Genomic DNA, 15,477 nt, shown 5'->3' on the forward strand with positions numbered 1-15,477 from the left:
TAGTTGATGGTGTATATTCAGAGGAAGGTCTTGTTACGAGTGGGGAACCTCAGGGATCAGTATTGGGACCCATACTTTTTAATGTTTTTATTAGCAATAGTACAAAAGGTCTTCATGATAAGATATGTCTTTTTGCATATGATACAAAGGTTCTGCAACAGGTTAGACATTCCTGGTGGAACAAACCAAATGGCAAGAGATTTAAGTAAGTTAGACAAATGGTTGAGAGTGTGACAGGTGCCGTTTAATGCACTTGGAACATACAAATTACATGACAGAATATAGTATTGGAGGCACTGTTCTATCAGTGACAACAAAAGAGGGGAACTTGGGGTAATTATTTCTGTGGTAAGCAGGGAATGCAATTAAACATCAGAAAGCATTAGCAGGGCGCTAGGTTGTATAACTTGTTGCCACCTTATGGATCTCTGATCAGATCTCGCTTAAACTATTGTGTACAATTCTGGTGACCCCAACTGCTGAAGGATATTGACATATACTGGACAGAGTTCGGAAGAGGACTATTAAAATATGTAAATGGTTTGCAGAAATAAGATTATCAGGAAAGACAAAGGGATCTTTATATGTATAGCTTGGAAGAATGAAGGGGAAGGGTAGATGTGTTAGAAACATTTCAATATTTAAAGGGATTTGCCAAAGTACAGGAGTGTAGTTTATTTCAAAAGAGGAGACATATTAGTTAGAGGGTTAGAGTTTTAGATATAATTTAAGGAAGTTTTACTTTACTGATGAAGTAATAGATAAATGGAATAGTCTCCCAGTAGAAATGGTGGAGGTCAATACAGTGAGGGAATTTAAACATGTATAACCTCTCCTGAATCTAAGACAAGACTAAAGACTCATTAAGGTCTTCTATGTTTTTATAAAGTAATGGCACCATCTATTATAAAACTAAAATACCTACAAAATGTTATATGCCTGCAATATGATTTTATATTCAACATAAATTTAATGCTAAAATATTACTCTCTCTTTGAACACAATGGTGAAGAAACATACATGAAAAGAACTGAAAGCCTGCTGTGGTATTACTTGTAGAAACAAAATGGTTAAGAAACGGTTAACAAATCTGAATACATGAAGCATAGTGATATTTGTGTATTGCCTGCCACATGAGTATTTACCTTGACATGCAAAGGGATACATAATAGTGTTGCAAGACTAGATTTCTGGAACACCTGCTGAACAAGTGCTAAAGCTGACTGACAATGAGTTTACCACATGGGCGCAGGCAGTAGGACATGTGTTTGTACACATTTACTGTTAGCCAAAGATGGATGCATCGGGACAGATTTTGCAAAATCCCCTTATACAGTTGTAACGGCACCAAACAGAAATTTAAAGGGGACACTCTTCTATCATATGCATTAACGAGCATATCATATCTGCAGTCGTAACTGTTATGGCTCATTTTCCTGTTTAGAAAACTAGTGTGCCACCTTACATGGACTGCTCATAATAGTTTATATTTCTACTTTCTACTGCTGGTGGGAAAATGTCTCTGTTTAAAGGAAAGTCACAAATCCATGCAAACAATGATTACTGTGAAAATAAAAGCTGGGCATTGCTGTCATTTAAATTTCTGAGAATGTGAAAAGTGTAAATGATTGGTAAATGTTAGCAAAACCAGATCAGAATTGTCAGTAAATCCATCCATGGAAAGTTTGTTTTTCCTTGATAGATCAACATATGGAAACTGTTAACAACTGTATATGTAAGTAAGATAATGGTTTATATTACACACAAATCAGTTTTTATTTTTATTTTGTAGCAGATAGAAAAATAGTTGGTTCAACTAGAGATTAGGTCTTACGTTAGGTCTTCTGCATAACAGTTCGGATGAAGGTTCAAAAACAGCAATATATTGTGTTGTTATGAGTGAATATTCTCTTATTTTTTTCTATGGCATGCAACTAATTAATATTTTACCTTCCTAACATGCATCAATGGTGCTTAGAGGGTTAAACTGTTCTAATAACAGGAATTTTTGAAATGCGTTATACCCTCATTATGCAGGCCAAATTCAAAGATTATTAGAATCAGTCTTCCAAGCCTCAATTCTTTTCTTTTATTAACACGTAGAGAAACCCACTATATATATATATATATATATATATATATATATATATATATATATATTACAGTTGTGTGAAAAAGAAAGTCCCCTCCCTTTAAATTCTGTGGTTTTGCATATCCGGACATAATAACGTATGTTTATTAGCAGGTCTAGATACAACCTTAGATGAACAACAACATATGTCATGATTTATTCAACAAAAATGAAGCTAAATGCATAAGCCATGTGTGAACAACTGAGTACACCCTTACTTCTTCCATAGGACTTAAGATGCTAAGTATCAGACAGGTGCTGCTAATCAAATCCCCCGTGATCAATTGATCACCAGCAAGTGTGACCCCCTTTATAAAACCCAAAGGTTTAGCAGATTCAGATGTGTGTTAACACAATGCCAAGCAGGAAAGACATCAGCAATGATGTTAGAGAAGCAATTGCTGCTGCCCATCAATATGGAAATGGTTATAAGGCTCAACAATTTAAAATCCATCATTGTACAGTGACAAAGATTTTTCAAAAGTTGAAGCCATTTAAGAAAGTTGCCAATCTTCCCAAGAGTGGCCAACCCATCAAATTCACCCAAAGGTCAGACCATTCAATGCTCTCAGAAATTGCAAAAAGCCCAAGAGTTACATCTCAGTTAGCATGTTAAATGTTAAAGTTCATGCCAGTACAATTAGAAAAAGACTGAAAAAGGCTTAGGTTTGCAATGTTGCATCTGAACAAACCACAAGACTTCTCTACTCCAATGTGGAGATGTTTGGGGCCATAATGCACAGTGCCACATTTGGCAAAAAACAAACACAGCATTTCAGCACAAACAACTCATACGAACTGTTAAGCACAGTGGTGGAGGGGTTATGATTTGAGCTTGTTTTGCAGCCACAGGACCTGGGAACCTTGCAGTCATTGAGTCGACCATGGACCATAGTATTCTAGAGTCAAATGTGAGGCCATGTGCCCGACAGCAGAAGCTTAGCCAAAATTAGGTCATGCAAAAATCCCAAGCACACCAGCAAATTTACAACAGAATGCCTGAAAAAGAAAAGAATCAAGCTGTTGCAATGGCCTAGTCATAAGTCCAGACCTCAACCCGATTGAAATGCTGTGGCAAGACCTTAAGATAGCTGTGCATAAACAAATTCCTGCAAACCTCAAAGAACTGAAGCAACATTGTAAAGATGAGCGCGCCCAAATTCCTGAACAATGATGTGAGAGACTGATAAAGTCATAAAGAAAAAGATTACTTCAAGTTATTGCTGCTAAAGATGGTTCTACAAGCTGTTGAATCATAAGGTGTACTTAGTTTTTCACACAATGTTTCTTCATTTTGGCTTTATTTTTCTTTAATAAATCATGACGCAATGTAATATGTTGTTGTTCATCTGATGTTGTTTTTACTTTTTTTTAGACCTCCTAAGGAACAGAGGATTGTTGTTAAGTCCCAATATGCAAAACCATAGATTTCAAAAAGGGTGGACTATCCTTTTCACACATTTGTATTCAAATATCACTTTTATTTTACTGAGAGGATGGGAGATAAGTGGAACAGTACCCAGCAGAAATGGTAGCGGCTAATACAGGGAGGGAATGTGGATAGGCATAGCACTATCCTGAATCTAAGAGACCAATGGCTGATTAAGATTTTAATATTTACATCAGGAAATGTGGGCAGACTAGATGGGATGAATTGATTCTTATCTGCTGTCAATTTTTATATTTATGTCAAACATATTGACAGTTTGGTAAGATAAGTTATTAACACAGTATGTTAGTGTTATGCTCCCAAATGGGTGCATTGAATCATGAATCATTACTAACCTATCTGCTGAAGTCGCATATGTACATTATTAAACATATTCAAAATTAGATTTGGTTGGTTGTGAAATTTACACCAATAGTCCATAGTCTGGCAGAATAATGTAGCATAGTTTGTTAGATTTACAAGTGGTCTTATGTGGTAGTTTATATGGTAGGTTAACTCACTGCTTTGTTTGACAGGTAAACATAGTAAATCACCGCTAATCCAAATGTTATCACAAATCAGTATGATAGTAAATAAGGTGAAAAGCTGCTACAATTATGCACATTTTAATAATTATACCCTCAAATTTTATTCTATGTGTCTCATAAAATGTAATAGTAAAATATTACATTTAGGCAGGAAAAAGTCTGTATGATTACAAAAAAACCCAACTCAAATAATTATCTGATGGTGTTCAAAATCCATGTCTAAGCACATGCCTTTTTTAAAACTTTAGATATTAAGTGAGTTTCTTATATGTGATACAATGTACAGCAGGTGCAATGTACATGTTTGTGACAGCTATCAGTACAGAAGAGTATATCAAAGAGTATCATTATAATCAGCATTCATTACATCTTTTAATACATATATTATCTTTTGTCTCAAGCTTTACACATAAGGCATGAGTTAACAAATTTAGTCTGGATCTAGGAGCCAGGCAAAAAATGTAGGAGCCAGTTTTCCCCCCAATCATGTTTTTATTTTCATTTATTTTTACCATGAACTGCTATATGTGGGGAACAAACAGTGATTCAGTTATAAAACAAACAAATATTATGTCTTTGCTGTAAAAATATAATATCCATCAGGAATTAACACCAATTTGTCATATATTTATATTCTAAACTCCTTGCATGTGTGATTACATTCATTCTAAATTAATAATGCCACATCAGGTATTCTCCCCTGAGCCAAACAGGGTTATAAAGGGTTTAGTATATTGTTAAAAGTATGAATGAAAAAAGTAAGGATTAACCCCTCCAGTGCCTGGCATTTAAATAATGAACGAGTAGACATTTTCAAATATCAAGGTTTCGCAGCAAATTTCATCCCATAAAAATGACAGTAGCTTGAATAAAAATCTCTAAAATGAGCCACACATACGATAAGTGCCAGAAAGTAACCTCAGATCACACAGAAATGAGTCTTCCATAGTGCCATGGTGCCAATAAAATCATATTTAATCAACACCGAGCGGGTTTAGAAACTGCCAGACTGAATCCCTTCAAAGTCAAATCTGATATGCCCTTGTGTAATCGGTGGGGTAGGGGTATACCTGGGAACTCTCTGGGTTTGGCCCGGAGAACTCCAGGAGAATCACTGCTTCTCTGGCCATCATCCGAATCCTCTGGGTCGCGGGTGCGCCCCACTCCCTGTAAATGGGGGTGTTTTTCCCGATGTCAGCGGGAACACCCCCAATGTCAGCGGGACAGTCCACTGACATCACTGGGCGATCCTGTCTCGCAAGGGTATGGGTAGGAGTCTGGAGCAGGTTACATGCCTTGCAAGCAGGTCTGAGGAAGTAATGGGAGGGTTAGTGTATGCAACAATTTTCTCTGTGTCCCTGTTGCATCTGCTGATATGTTCCACTTCATGTTCTAAGTAAAGTTATACAATTTTGAGAGCTGCTGGGGAGCCTGAAAGCTGGAAGAGCTCAGCCAGGCATACCTCCCAAGCTAGGTAGTGGTTTTAAGTTGCCATGGTGACCTGGCACTTGGGATTTGGTCCGTTTACCATCTCTCAACATATTTACCTCTTAGCTCCCCTAGCTGTTTAGTGGCAATGTATACTAAACTACCAATACCTTTTTGCACATTTGTGGATGGGAACATGCATCAAAATGTAGCCATCTACAAATGAAATGGGGACAGCTTTCAGCAAGATTCAAATGTGTAGATTAAATATTTATTGTGGCTGTGGGGCTCAGAGTGGGTAGCTGAATCTGAGATACCAGCTTTCTCTAGAGAACCATCCTGTTATAAAGGCACAACAAAACATGGTGGCAGTTTTGTTGTGCAGGTTCACTAACTTTATTTAGATATATATTCCTGTTTTCCTGTATGAATGCTTTTTTTTCTGTAGTTTTATGATTCTGTTCCTGAAACTGTAAATGCTTATTTATGATAAATACAGCACTTTGAGACCCCAATGTCTATGTGTTACCATCAATGATTAAGGTGTTTGTTCGTGTGTCACTCGATTACATTTGGTATAAAATCTGAATCTTGTATTTATTTCCTTCATAATATAATTACAAAAACATGATTAGCATATTCACACTTAAAATATGGAAACAGGGACCCTCAACCCAGCGATTTTTGTTATTCCTCTAGCACTCTTGTGACATTTGCAAAGACACTACTGGTTAGCTATCAAAATTAATTATCTCAAAGAATAGTGCACATGGAACTCTATCTCAGGTTTTGTTTTGTCATTTGGTAACATATGCTTAAACAAACAAGGAAAGCACTGAGTTGTGATTTATTAATTTGTAATATTTAATACACATCTATTGTCAAATGAAGTTATTGGAAGTAGTTTTGGTCCCTGTGAAACCTGACCTACGTTAATGTGTTTATCATTTAATACTTTTTGTAAATCTGAAACAAAGACCAATAGCGTACCAAATAAGCACATAGATATGCTATACAGAAGTGTGTTTGATGGGAGTCTTCTGTGTATAGTGATGTGAGTAGAGGACTTATAGGTTTCATTTATTGTATAATAAGCTGTCCTGATTTGTCTTTTTTGTCTCAGAAAACGATATTTAGGTATATTTTCTGTTGTGTTGGTATTAGAGTTAATAAAGACTCCAGAGCTATTCCCTGTGCTTAGCCTAATCAAGGGTCAATTACATACCATAAATATGTAATTTACAGAGTATTCAGTTTTACAGTGATCATACATATTTTGGCAAATATATGCAATGCTGCAGAGATCTTAATAACAAAGATTAAGACTACATTCAGACTGTACGTCAGATATATGACTTAAATAAACAGCATTTTAAAAGTAAAATACCATATGAGGGGTAGAGCACCCTATTATGCATTTTAAGTTTTCAAAAGTGGCATCTTATGCTTTTTGAAAAGTTTTGCAAAGTATTTATCATCTCTTTCTTTAATTATTCAAGTTAGTGGCTGAGCCACAATATTCTATTTGCTGCAGCTAAACTTAATTCCTAAAGAAATCAATATCTCTATTACACTGATAACAATAATAATAATTAAAATAAATACATTAATTAATTTAAAAAGCCCTGACATCCCATTACTATGTAAGATCTACATGTGGCCATCTTAAATATATAAAACATATTTATGTGGGTATTTTTGTAATCAGGAGATGTTGCCAAACAAAAATTGATCATTGTTTATCAGTGGCACCTACTTAACAACCAGTGACGTGCTAGGCACGTCATGCAAAAATAGTTAATATCATGGCATTAAAGAAGCTTAGAAAGCGATCTAAGATATCAGATTGCTTTCTTCTCTTAAACTGTGTTGCTGTAATGCCTTGAGGTTGAGGCATTCAGCAACATCGAGTTCGGCAGCAGGGTCCACCAGATGTCAACGTCCGACATTATTGTACAGCAACGGAAGCCTGATTTGAAAGCGCTTAAACTGTGTCGTTGAAATGCCTCAATATCGAAGCATTCAGGGACACTTGATAACCCACCCCAGCTCTCCGGAGCGGTCACAAGCATCACTGCAAAAATTTTTACCAGCTTCCTTCTCCTGGATCTCTCTGCAGGTTGAATACAGGTGCTGCATTCAACCATGCAAGTCAATGGACCCCAGCTTTCTAATCACAATATGATTAGTAAAAATATATTTAGATATTTAATTATAAAGTTTATTTTTATGAGCAAGTGCTAAAATTAGCTTTGTATCTTCCCAAAAACCCTGACATGGAAAGGAAAAATGGAAAAATACTAGCATTTCAAATACCCAAAGGGTGTCTTCTTAAAAAAATGTACCTTGGGGTGTCTAGTTTTCAAAAACATATGGTTTGATGGGGTAAATAGAATTAGCAGGCTTCAAAGATATGCCATATAGTACATGGAGTCAGTAGGACCAGGATTCACCCCCAGCCCTGCAAACTGCCAGGCGTGGCCACCTCTTTAAGAGGTCTGCCTGGAGTTGATCTCCTCTCCACAGCTTGCTGTTTTGTTTACTTGTGTGTCTGTATTTTATGTACCTTTGCCCTATTTCCCTTATTCATCTGAAGATCTCGGTTCCTCTCTCCTCTCCCCATGTCCTGTTTGAGATATCCTATCCTTGCTTAAAGGAGAAGCATCTGAGGATCTCAGCTCCTCACTCCATCCCGTGTTCCTTGCCTTGTTTCCTGTCCTTTGTGGTGTCCTGTACCATGTATGTCTTGTCTAGTTATGTTTAGAATCTGTGTATTTATGTTCAGCTCTGTTGGTTATGCTATATCCAGGCCTCCCTCACCTGAAGCCTATATCATTACCACACCTGACCTAACCAGCAGGCTTTATTATCCTGCTTCCCTCACCTGAAGCTTATTTCATTAACACACCTGACCTTATCAACAGGATTTATATCCCTGCCTCCCAGTTACAGATGTGTGAGTTCATTAAGTTACTTTGGAGCTATAGTTCATGCCATACTCTGGATCTGTCTCTTGGATTTACCATTTTGCCTGCCTGTTACATTTTTGATCCAGACTGCCTATTGGATTTATCATTTTGCCAGCCTGTTACCTTTTTGACCTGGGCTGCCTATTGGATTTACTCCTTTTGCTTTCTACCCGTTCCAGACCCTTTTTGATTCTTACCTGGACTAATCTAACTTTGTACTCCCAAGCAGTCTCTATGTACCCACTTTACGGAAACACATAAAAAAGATCCCACGGGCTTAGATTTTATAGGAATTGAAAACATTACTAAGTATTGGAGGGGTGATAATCTAATAAGGACTATAGGCCAGAAAGAGATGAAATGGGCATTTAATTTACAAACTCTAGCCCCAAAAGGATTTAATATTGCATTTGACCTATTCAATTTCTTATAATAGGATCTCCTAAAGTAAATTTTTTATCTTCTAAGTTTAATACATTTTTTATGCTATTGGTATTGCCTCTTCATAATAATATATATATTTTTTTATCTATTTTAATATACATATATATTATAATCATGACATTTTATAAATATGTATGTATTTATTTTTTAGGTATTAATGTGATGTTTATTTTAATATTTTTTCATATATGTCTTACGGATAAACAGATATAATTTTTGTTGTAAATGGATGAAGAATTCTATATCTATAAATATATATATATATATATATATATATATATATACTATCTATTTTTAAATACAATTAAAAATATTTATTTATTATTTTATTTTTATATATACATTTTCTTATTTTTTTTATAATTAATTATATATATAATATCCCTACTAAATAAATACACAATAATTTATTACATATATTTCAATAATTTATTATATATTTCAATATATCCTTCATCCATGTGAATTGATACAAATGGGTTAAGTTTAACAACACGTGGATATAGTTAATCACATCATTATATGATATATAAGACGGACATTGAATTGCAACCAGAATGCACCTGATGAATCCGAGGAATTTGGCGAAACGCGTAGTGCTAAACTCTAGTTTGGATACCTTGAGACCCCGTTTGGGGGAATACGTCACGTACGTGAATCCGGAAATTGAATGGCGTCTTCCCAGGAGGAAAGAAACGCCGACCAAAGCAACCACCTGTACCGCTAGCCTTGGATGTTTGCTGTTTTTTTTTGAGAGGAGAGACATACGAACTCAGGAAAGGTTCTTGTCACGATCTCTCCCTCGGTGTCGGGTGCTCGCGTACATAGGACCGCTCGCGAGCAGCCGCTACCGGGGGTGACGGGTATCCCTCTCGACGCGGGCGGTCGAGTCCTCGATCGCCGGCGTCGAGGAGTCTTGGTCTCTTCCCCGGTGACGAGTGCTCGCGGGCGGAGGACCACTTGCGAGCGCCCGGCTCCGGGGGTTACGGTTGTCTCCCACGATGCTGACGATTGGGTTTCCGATCGTCGGCATCGAGGTTTGAATGTGGGATCTGGGGACAGTGCTGCCGTCCGGCATCATGATGCCCGACGGAGCACTGATCCCCAGTATACGGTACTTACCCGCTCCCGGTCCAGTGGCGTTCCTCCTGTCTGTATTGATGGGGGCGCGGCTGGACGGGTCCGGAGGCGGAGTTCTGGGAGATTACCCAGAACTGTAATGACGCGGTCCAGGGGGCGGAGCTTGTAAGGGCGCCAAGTTTAAAAACCCTGGAACTGCTTCATTCTGTACCCTGTTGTGGTCTGAGTATCGAGAGCTTTTGCTGCTGTTATTATTGCTTTAGTTTTTGACCCTTGCCTGCCTGACAATTCTTTTGCTTGACGATTTGTTACCGTATCCTGCTTATCCTGGTTACCAGTTTTTTGGCTCGTCTGATTACCCGCTTTGTTACCGACCCGGCTCGTCTGATTACCCGCTTTGTTACCGACCTGGCTCGCCTGATTACCCGCTCCGTTACCGACCTGGCTCGTCTGATTACCTGCTCTGTTACCGACCCAGCCATCCTGTGCACGTTACCAGAATTAACCCCGGCTCAGCTCCTATTGCCTACCGGCTCCGGCTGTCGGGGCTTCTGCACCTTGCACACCAACTCGGCCCTTAATTTATCCACCTGCATCAGGCCTCCTCACTGTTGGAATCATCCCAGCCTCTACTCCCTGTCTCTAAGGGTCTCCCTTGGTGAGGGGTTTCGGAGCAGAAGAACTTCTGCGGTGAGTGCCTTGGTGTTCGTGGTCGTGACAGTTCTTATATCAGCGTCTCTGTGAAGCTTTTCCAACACGCATATTTGTGTCTGCTCTCGTAAGCATATATATTTTTATATCCGTGATTACAGATATTGAAGATTCGGACAACCTATTGTTTGATTGCTCTTTAATTATTTATTAAATTTGTATTGGTATCTTTTCAGCATATTAGTCCCTTCGGCATTAATTTTATTTATTCATTTTGTTGTCTCTATCACTTGGCTACAAGTTGCGCTATGTATGGACCATTTTGTTTGTTTTCCATGTAAATGATCATCAATCTACTTGGATGAACAACCGTGGAGAGATATATATAAACATATATAAGTATATTATTTCATTATTTGATCACTGTGGTGTTTTAAACACATTTTTTAATAAAAATTTACAGCTCACCTACTCTTATTTGTTTTTTGTTGTTCTATATCTTGGGTGATTTAAGGGAGAATGCCCTGAGTATTGGTTTGAAGCTCTTTCTCACTTCACAGCGCTTTGATTTCACCTTTTCTGGTTGTTTTAGTCTGTATACTTGATATGCCTCCTACTCTGCTACTTATGGTGAGATGTATCTGCTTTGTTTAACCCCTTAACGACAAAGCCCGTACATGTACGGGCTTGCAGTGCAATGTGATAAACTTTGCAGCTTTGCAGCATCCACAGAAGCCTCACAAGTGAGGCTGACTGTGGATCCGGGGAGGAAAGCCCTCCCCACAAGAAAAATGGCCGCCGCACATCGATCATCAAAGATCGCTGCAGCGGTAGGCTAAAACAGCTTAGGAAGCGATCGTTTGTACCTCCCAAACAAACCCATGCATGGCATGGGAGATGCTGCTGAACACATATTGGGCTGTTGTTTGGCAGTGGTATATACCAGGAACTGTAAATTCATACCTGAATTACAATTTGTGTTAAAAAAAAAATACAACAAAAATTACCAGCACAAACTTTGGCAAATGCTAGTGGTAGAATTCGTGATGAGAAAGGGTTAAAATTGCATTTGAAATACCTTGGGGTGTCTAGTTTTAAAAAAGATATGGTTTGGTGGAGTAACTTTTCTTCTACTGTTGCACTTATGGTGTGCAAGAAATTCAATGCAACATTGAAATTTATGCGTTAATAAAATAATAAAATAGTTTCCCTGTGAACTTTGGCAGACATCAGTGAAGAAATGGCTGGCTGAAAACTGTCAAAACTACCCTAGTTGAACACCTTGACTTGTCTACTGTTCATAAATATATACTTTTATGGGGTAATTTACAGTGGGGGGGGCTTCCAAAATGGGATATGGGCCCAGTAAACGAATTACTGAAAACTTGCGCATGTTCCAGTTATGGCCTCATGGCTTCCTCAAAAAATGCATTAACCATGCTTGTGAGGCCTTGTTGGAACCAGGGGATGTTGGTGAATAAAATGTGGTGTTTTCTTCCACTGTTGCACATATGCTGTGCAAGAAATAAATTGCAACATTGAAATGTATGCGTTAAAATACATTTTCTGTGAACTTTGGCAGACATCAATGAAGAAATGGCTGCCTGAAAACTGTCAAAACTACCCTAGTTGAACACCTTGACTTGTCTACTGTTCATAAATATATACTTTTATGGGGTAATTTACAGTGGGGGGCTTCCAAAATGTCCCAAATGGGATATGGGCCCAGTAAACCAATTTCTGAAAATTCCAAATTTGAAAACTAAAATGCGCATGTTCCAGTTTTGCTCTCATAGCTTCCTCAAAAAATGCATGAACCATGCATGTGAGGCCTTGTTGGAACCAGGGGATGTTGGTGAACACAATTTGGTGTTTCTGCAGTTGCACATATTCTATACAAAATATAATATGAAATCTAAAGCAACATTGAAACATATGCAAAAAAAACATAAAAATACCTCAAAATTTGGCAGCAATTGGCGATAAAATCCCTGTTTGAAAAGTGTCAAAATGACCCTAGTTGTACACCTTGACTTATCTACTATTCATAAACATATAATTTTGGGGGGGATAATCAGAATCTGTGACAACTATTGCAGTTATTAGACTACCATGCCAAATTTGAAAAAAATTACATTTTAAAAACGTGATGCATGCCTTGTAATATTTGCCCTATAATGGTCAAAATAGATGAAAATCCTGGCCATGTTAGGTGGTTTCCAAATCAGGACAAGTTAATGAATATATTTTGGATAATTTTTTCCCATTGGTTCAATGTGTGTACTGTAGAAGTTTATGCATGGGTGGTATCACTGTAAAACAGCCTTGGTCACGAAGGGTACAAAAAATAAAAATACAGCCTGGTCCTTAGGGGGCTATAGAAGAAATTCTAAGCAATATTGCAAAACATTTTTTTTTAAAATTTTAGTATAGTTTCTTTAAATACTAGCATGTGTATAACATAAAAGAGGGATATTGATTAAACCAATATATGGTTAAAAATGTTCAGTACATAGGGTATTACAAAACCTTGGTACAGAGAGGGTTTAACAATAGATGTGTTTTATTAGATGAAGAAAACATTCTGTAAATATGTACAATTAACAAATATATACAAATTAACAGTATACCTGTGGTCCTATGGTGTTTTAGAATGTTTTCATCAAAGAAATAGCCAGGTTGAGCTGATATTGGCCTAGTAACCTTCTACAAAACCCTGTGCCTCAGGCACGCCCGCCCACAATTGGATCATAAATCCTATTCACTGATACAGATGCACAGTCTTCTACACTTCTGAGTGATTCTGCATGTTTGTTTTTTTACTACAAACAGGCCAGCAAGGGACAAAAACAAGAAACCAAATACATAGTATCTTTAAACGCTGATACTTAAAAGTTCAGGTGTGCCTTGCTGTAATGCATGGTCTGGCTTATGATAGATGCAAGTGCTAACACACACATAACTAACTGCTGATTTGGACATTCCCTTCTGGTGTAAATGTGTAATTTCCAGGTGCTCTGGGTGTAGTGCTGAGAATTATAGATCACAACATACTTTTTTTGCCTCAATAATTGTTTCATTTGTAACACGGTAGGAATGGGATCTAATGATGAACACCTCTACAGAATACTACAGTAGTAAAAAGAGAAGGCTATTTATGAAAATTGCAATAAATACATCATGTAACCCATCAAATGCAAAAATATTGTGCCTACTGGTATTTTCTATGAGTGACTTTAAAATATCGACTCAAACCATGAGAGACCCTAACTTGGCTTAATAGCCACTTTATTTAGCTCTGTTTACTTATAAAGTTTTATTAAAATCCGTATATGCCCAATAAATGTTTGCATTTGAAACATCTTTAAACATTAAACAAGTTTTGATTGGCGAATAAAATTTCATTTTTAATATGGATGAAAGTAAGTTTAATACATCTGGTTAAACTAGTTACTATTCACTAACTACTATAGTTATTAGATGTTTGCGGTGGCTCTTGGTGGACAATCATAAAACTTTTACATGCCTTAGAGGTATTTTTTAACCCTAAATACATTCTAACACAACAACTATGTAATCTTGAATCAGCTATATGCTGCCAAACTATGTTACTGTATATATGGTAAAGAAATGCATTGATGCAGCAATCCTTCATTTTCTCAGGTGCTGTTTCAAATGCACCTTACCTTTATTCATTAGTTAATTTTAAACCTTGTCAAGTAAAATACTTATGAAATAACTATTTTTCACTTAAAAATAAACTCCGCAAAAAGTTATACCTACTTGAAATGACTGTATTTCAGACAACAATGAGTTAGGGATACAGTTACATAAATTAATAAATTATTGGACACAGGCATGGTACATGCAATTCTCCTGTAGACTCCCACAAACTCCAGATTAGTAAATTCACCTGTCATGGTTGCGGGTACTGGATATGTATAGAACAGATGGACTTATGACTCTCCTTCCAGGCAGCTGCCTGCCACAATCTTAGTTCTGGTGCCATCTGCCTACAAGGTTAAAAACTATTGGTAGAAAAGGGTTGGTAGAAAGAGTAACCTGGAAGCAGGACAGGCAGGAGCCACTGGCAGCTTTAGTCTCTCCATTTTGGGATTCCAAAGTTTTTTAATATATTTATATATATAAATACAACATAACTGGTAAAACTGTTGCCTTCATGATTAAAATTTCCCCAATAATATATTTTACAATTTCATTTTTCTAAAACAGTATCCCTAGATCTCTCCATTTTATTTGCATAATCAAAAGACACTCCCAGAATTGTAATACAATCGCATTTGATCAGGACAGCAGGAATATGTTAATATAAATCCCAGTCACCAACAGTAAAATAGTTGCATTTATTAAGATTCATCTTAAACACAGAAGCACATGTAAGATATTAGGTTTTTCTCATAGCTCCTATTTGGGGTTGTACAGTATATACTGATGTCATCCATACACACTAGAGCTTTTACCTTTAATCAGTGACCCCCTGAAAATACTTGTGCTTCTGTAAAAGGTCTAAAAAGGGTTAAATGGCACAAACAAAAAAGAGAGATTACTGCAGACGACACTATTTTGCCTCTAAATTAGAAAGCCATTGTTTATATGTAAATTTGTTTCCAAAGATTTAAACAAAGTATACACTGAATTAACTTATCTGGTAATGAAGTGAAATGGAGCAAATATGAACTATCTCCAATGTGTCAATATCCTTCTAGAGATGGGGTTTCCAGATCTGTACGCAATACTCTAGGTGAGGCCTGACCAGAGATCTGTGAAGTGGCAGAA

General features: G+C 37.1%; 1 protein-coding gene across 1 annotated transcript in view; it reads left to right on the forward strand.

The window, feature by feature from the left end:
- The window catches only part of LOC149287530 (DNA-binding protein SATB2-like), a 122,719-nt gene that overhangs the window by 99,927 nt on the left and 7,315 nt on the right, over window positions 1-15,477 (forward strand). The window lies entirely within an intron of this gene.

The sequence above is a fragment of the Sceloporus occidentalis genome, unplaced genomic scaffold (genome assembly GCF_023333645.1).
Source record: "Sceloporus occidentalis isolate IW3139 unplaced genomic scaffold, rSceOcc1.0.p SCAF_59, whole genome shotgun sequence".
NCBI classification, from domain to species: domain Eukaryota; kingdom Metazoa; phylum Chordata; class Lepidosauria; order Squamata; family Phrynosomatidae; genus Sceloporus; species Sceloporus occidentalis.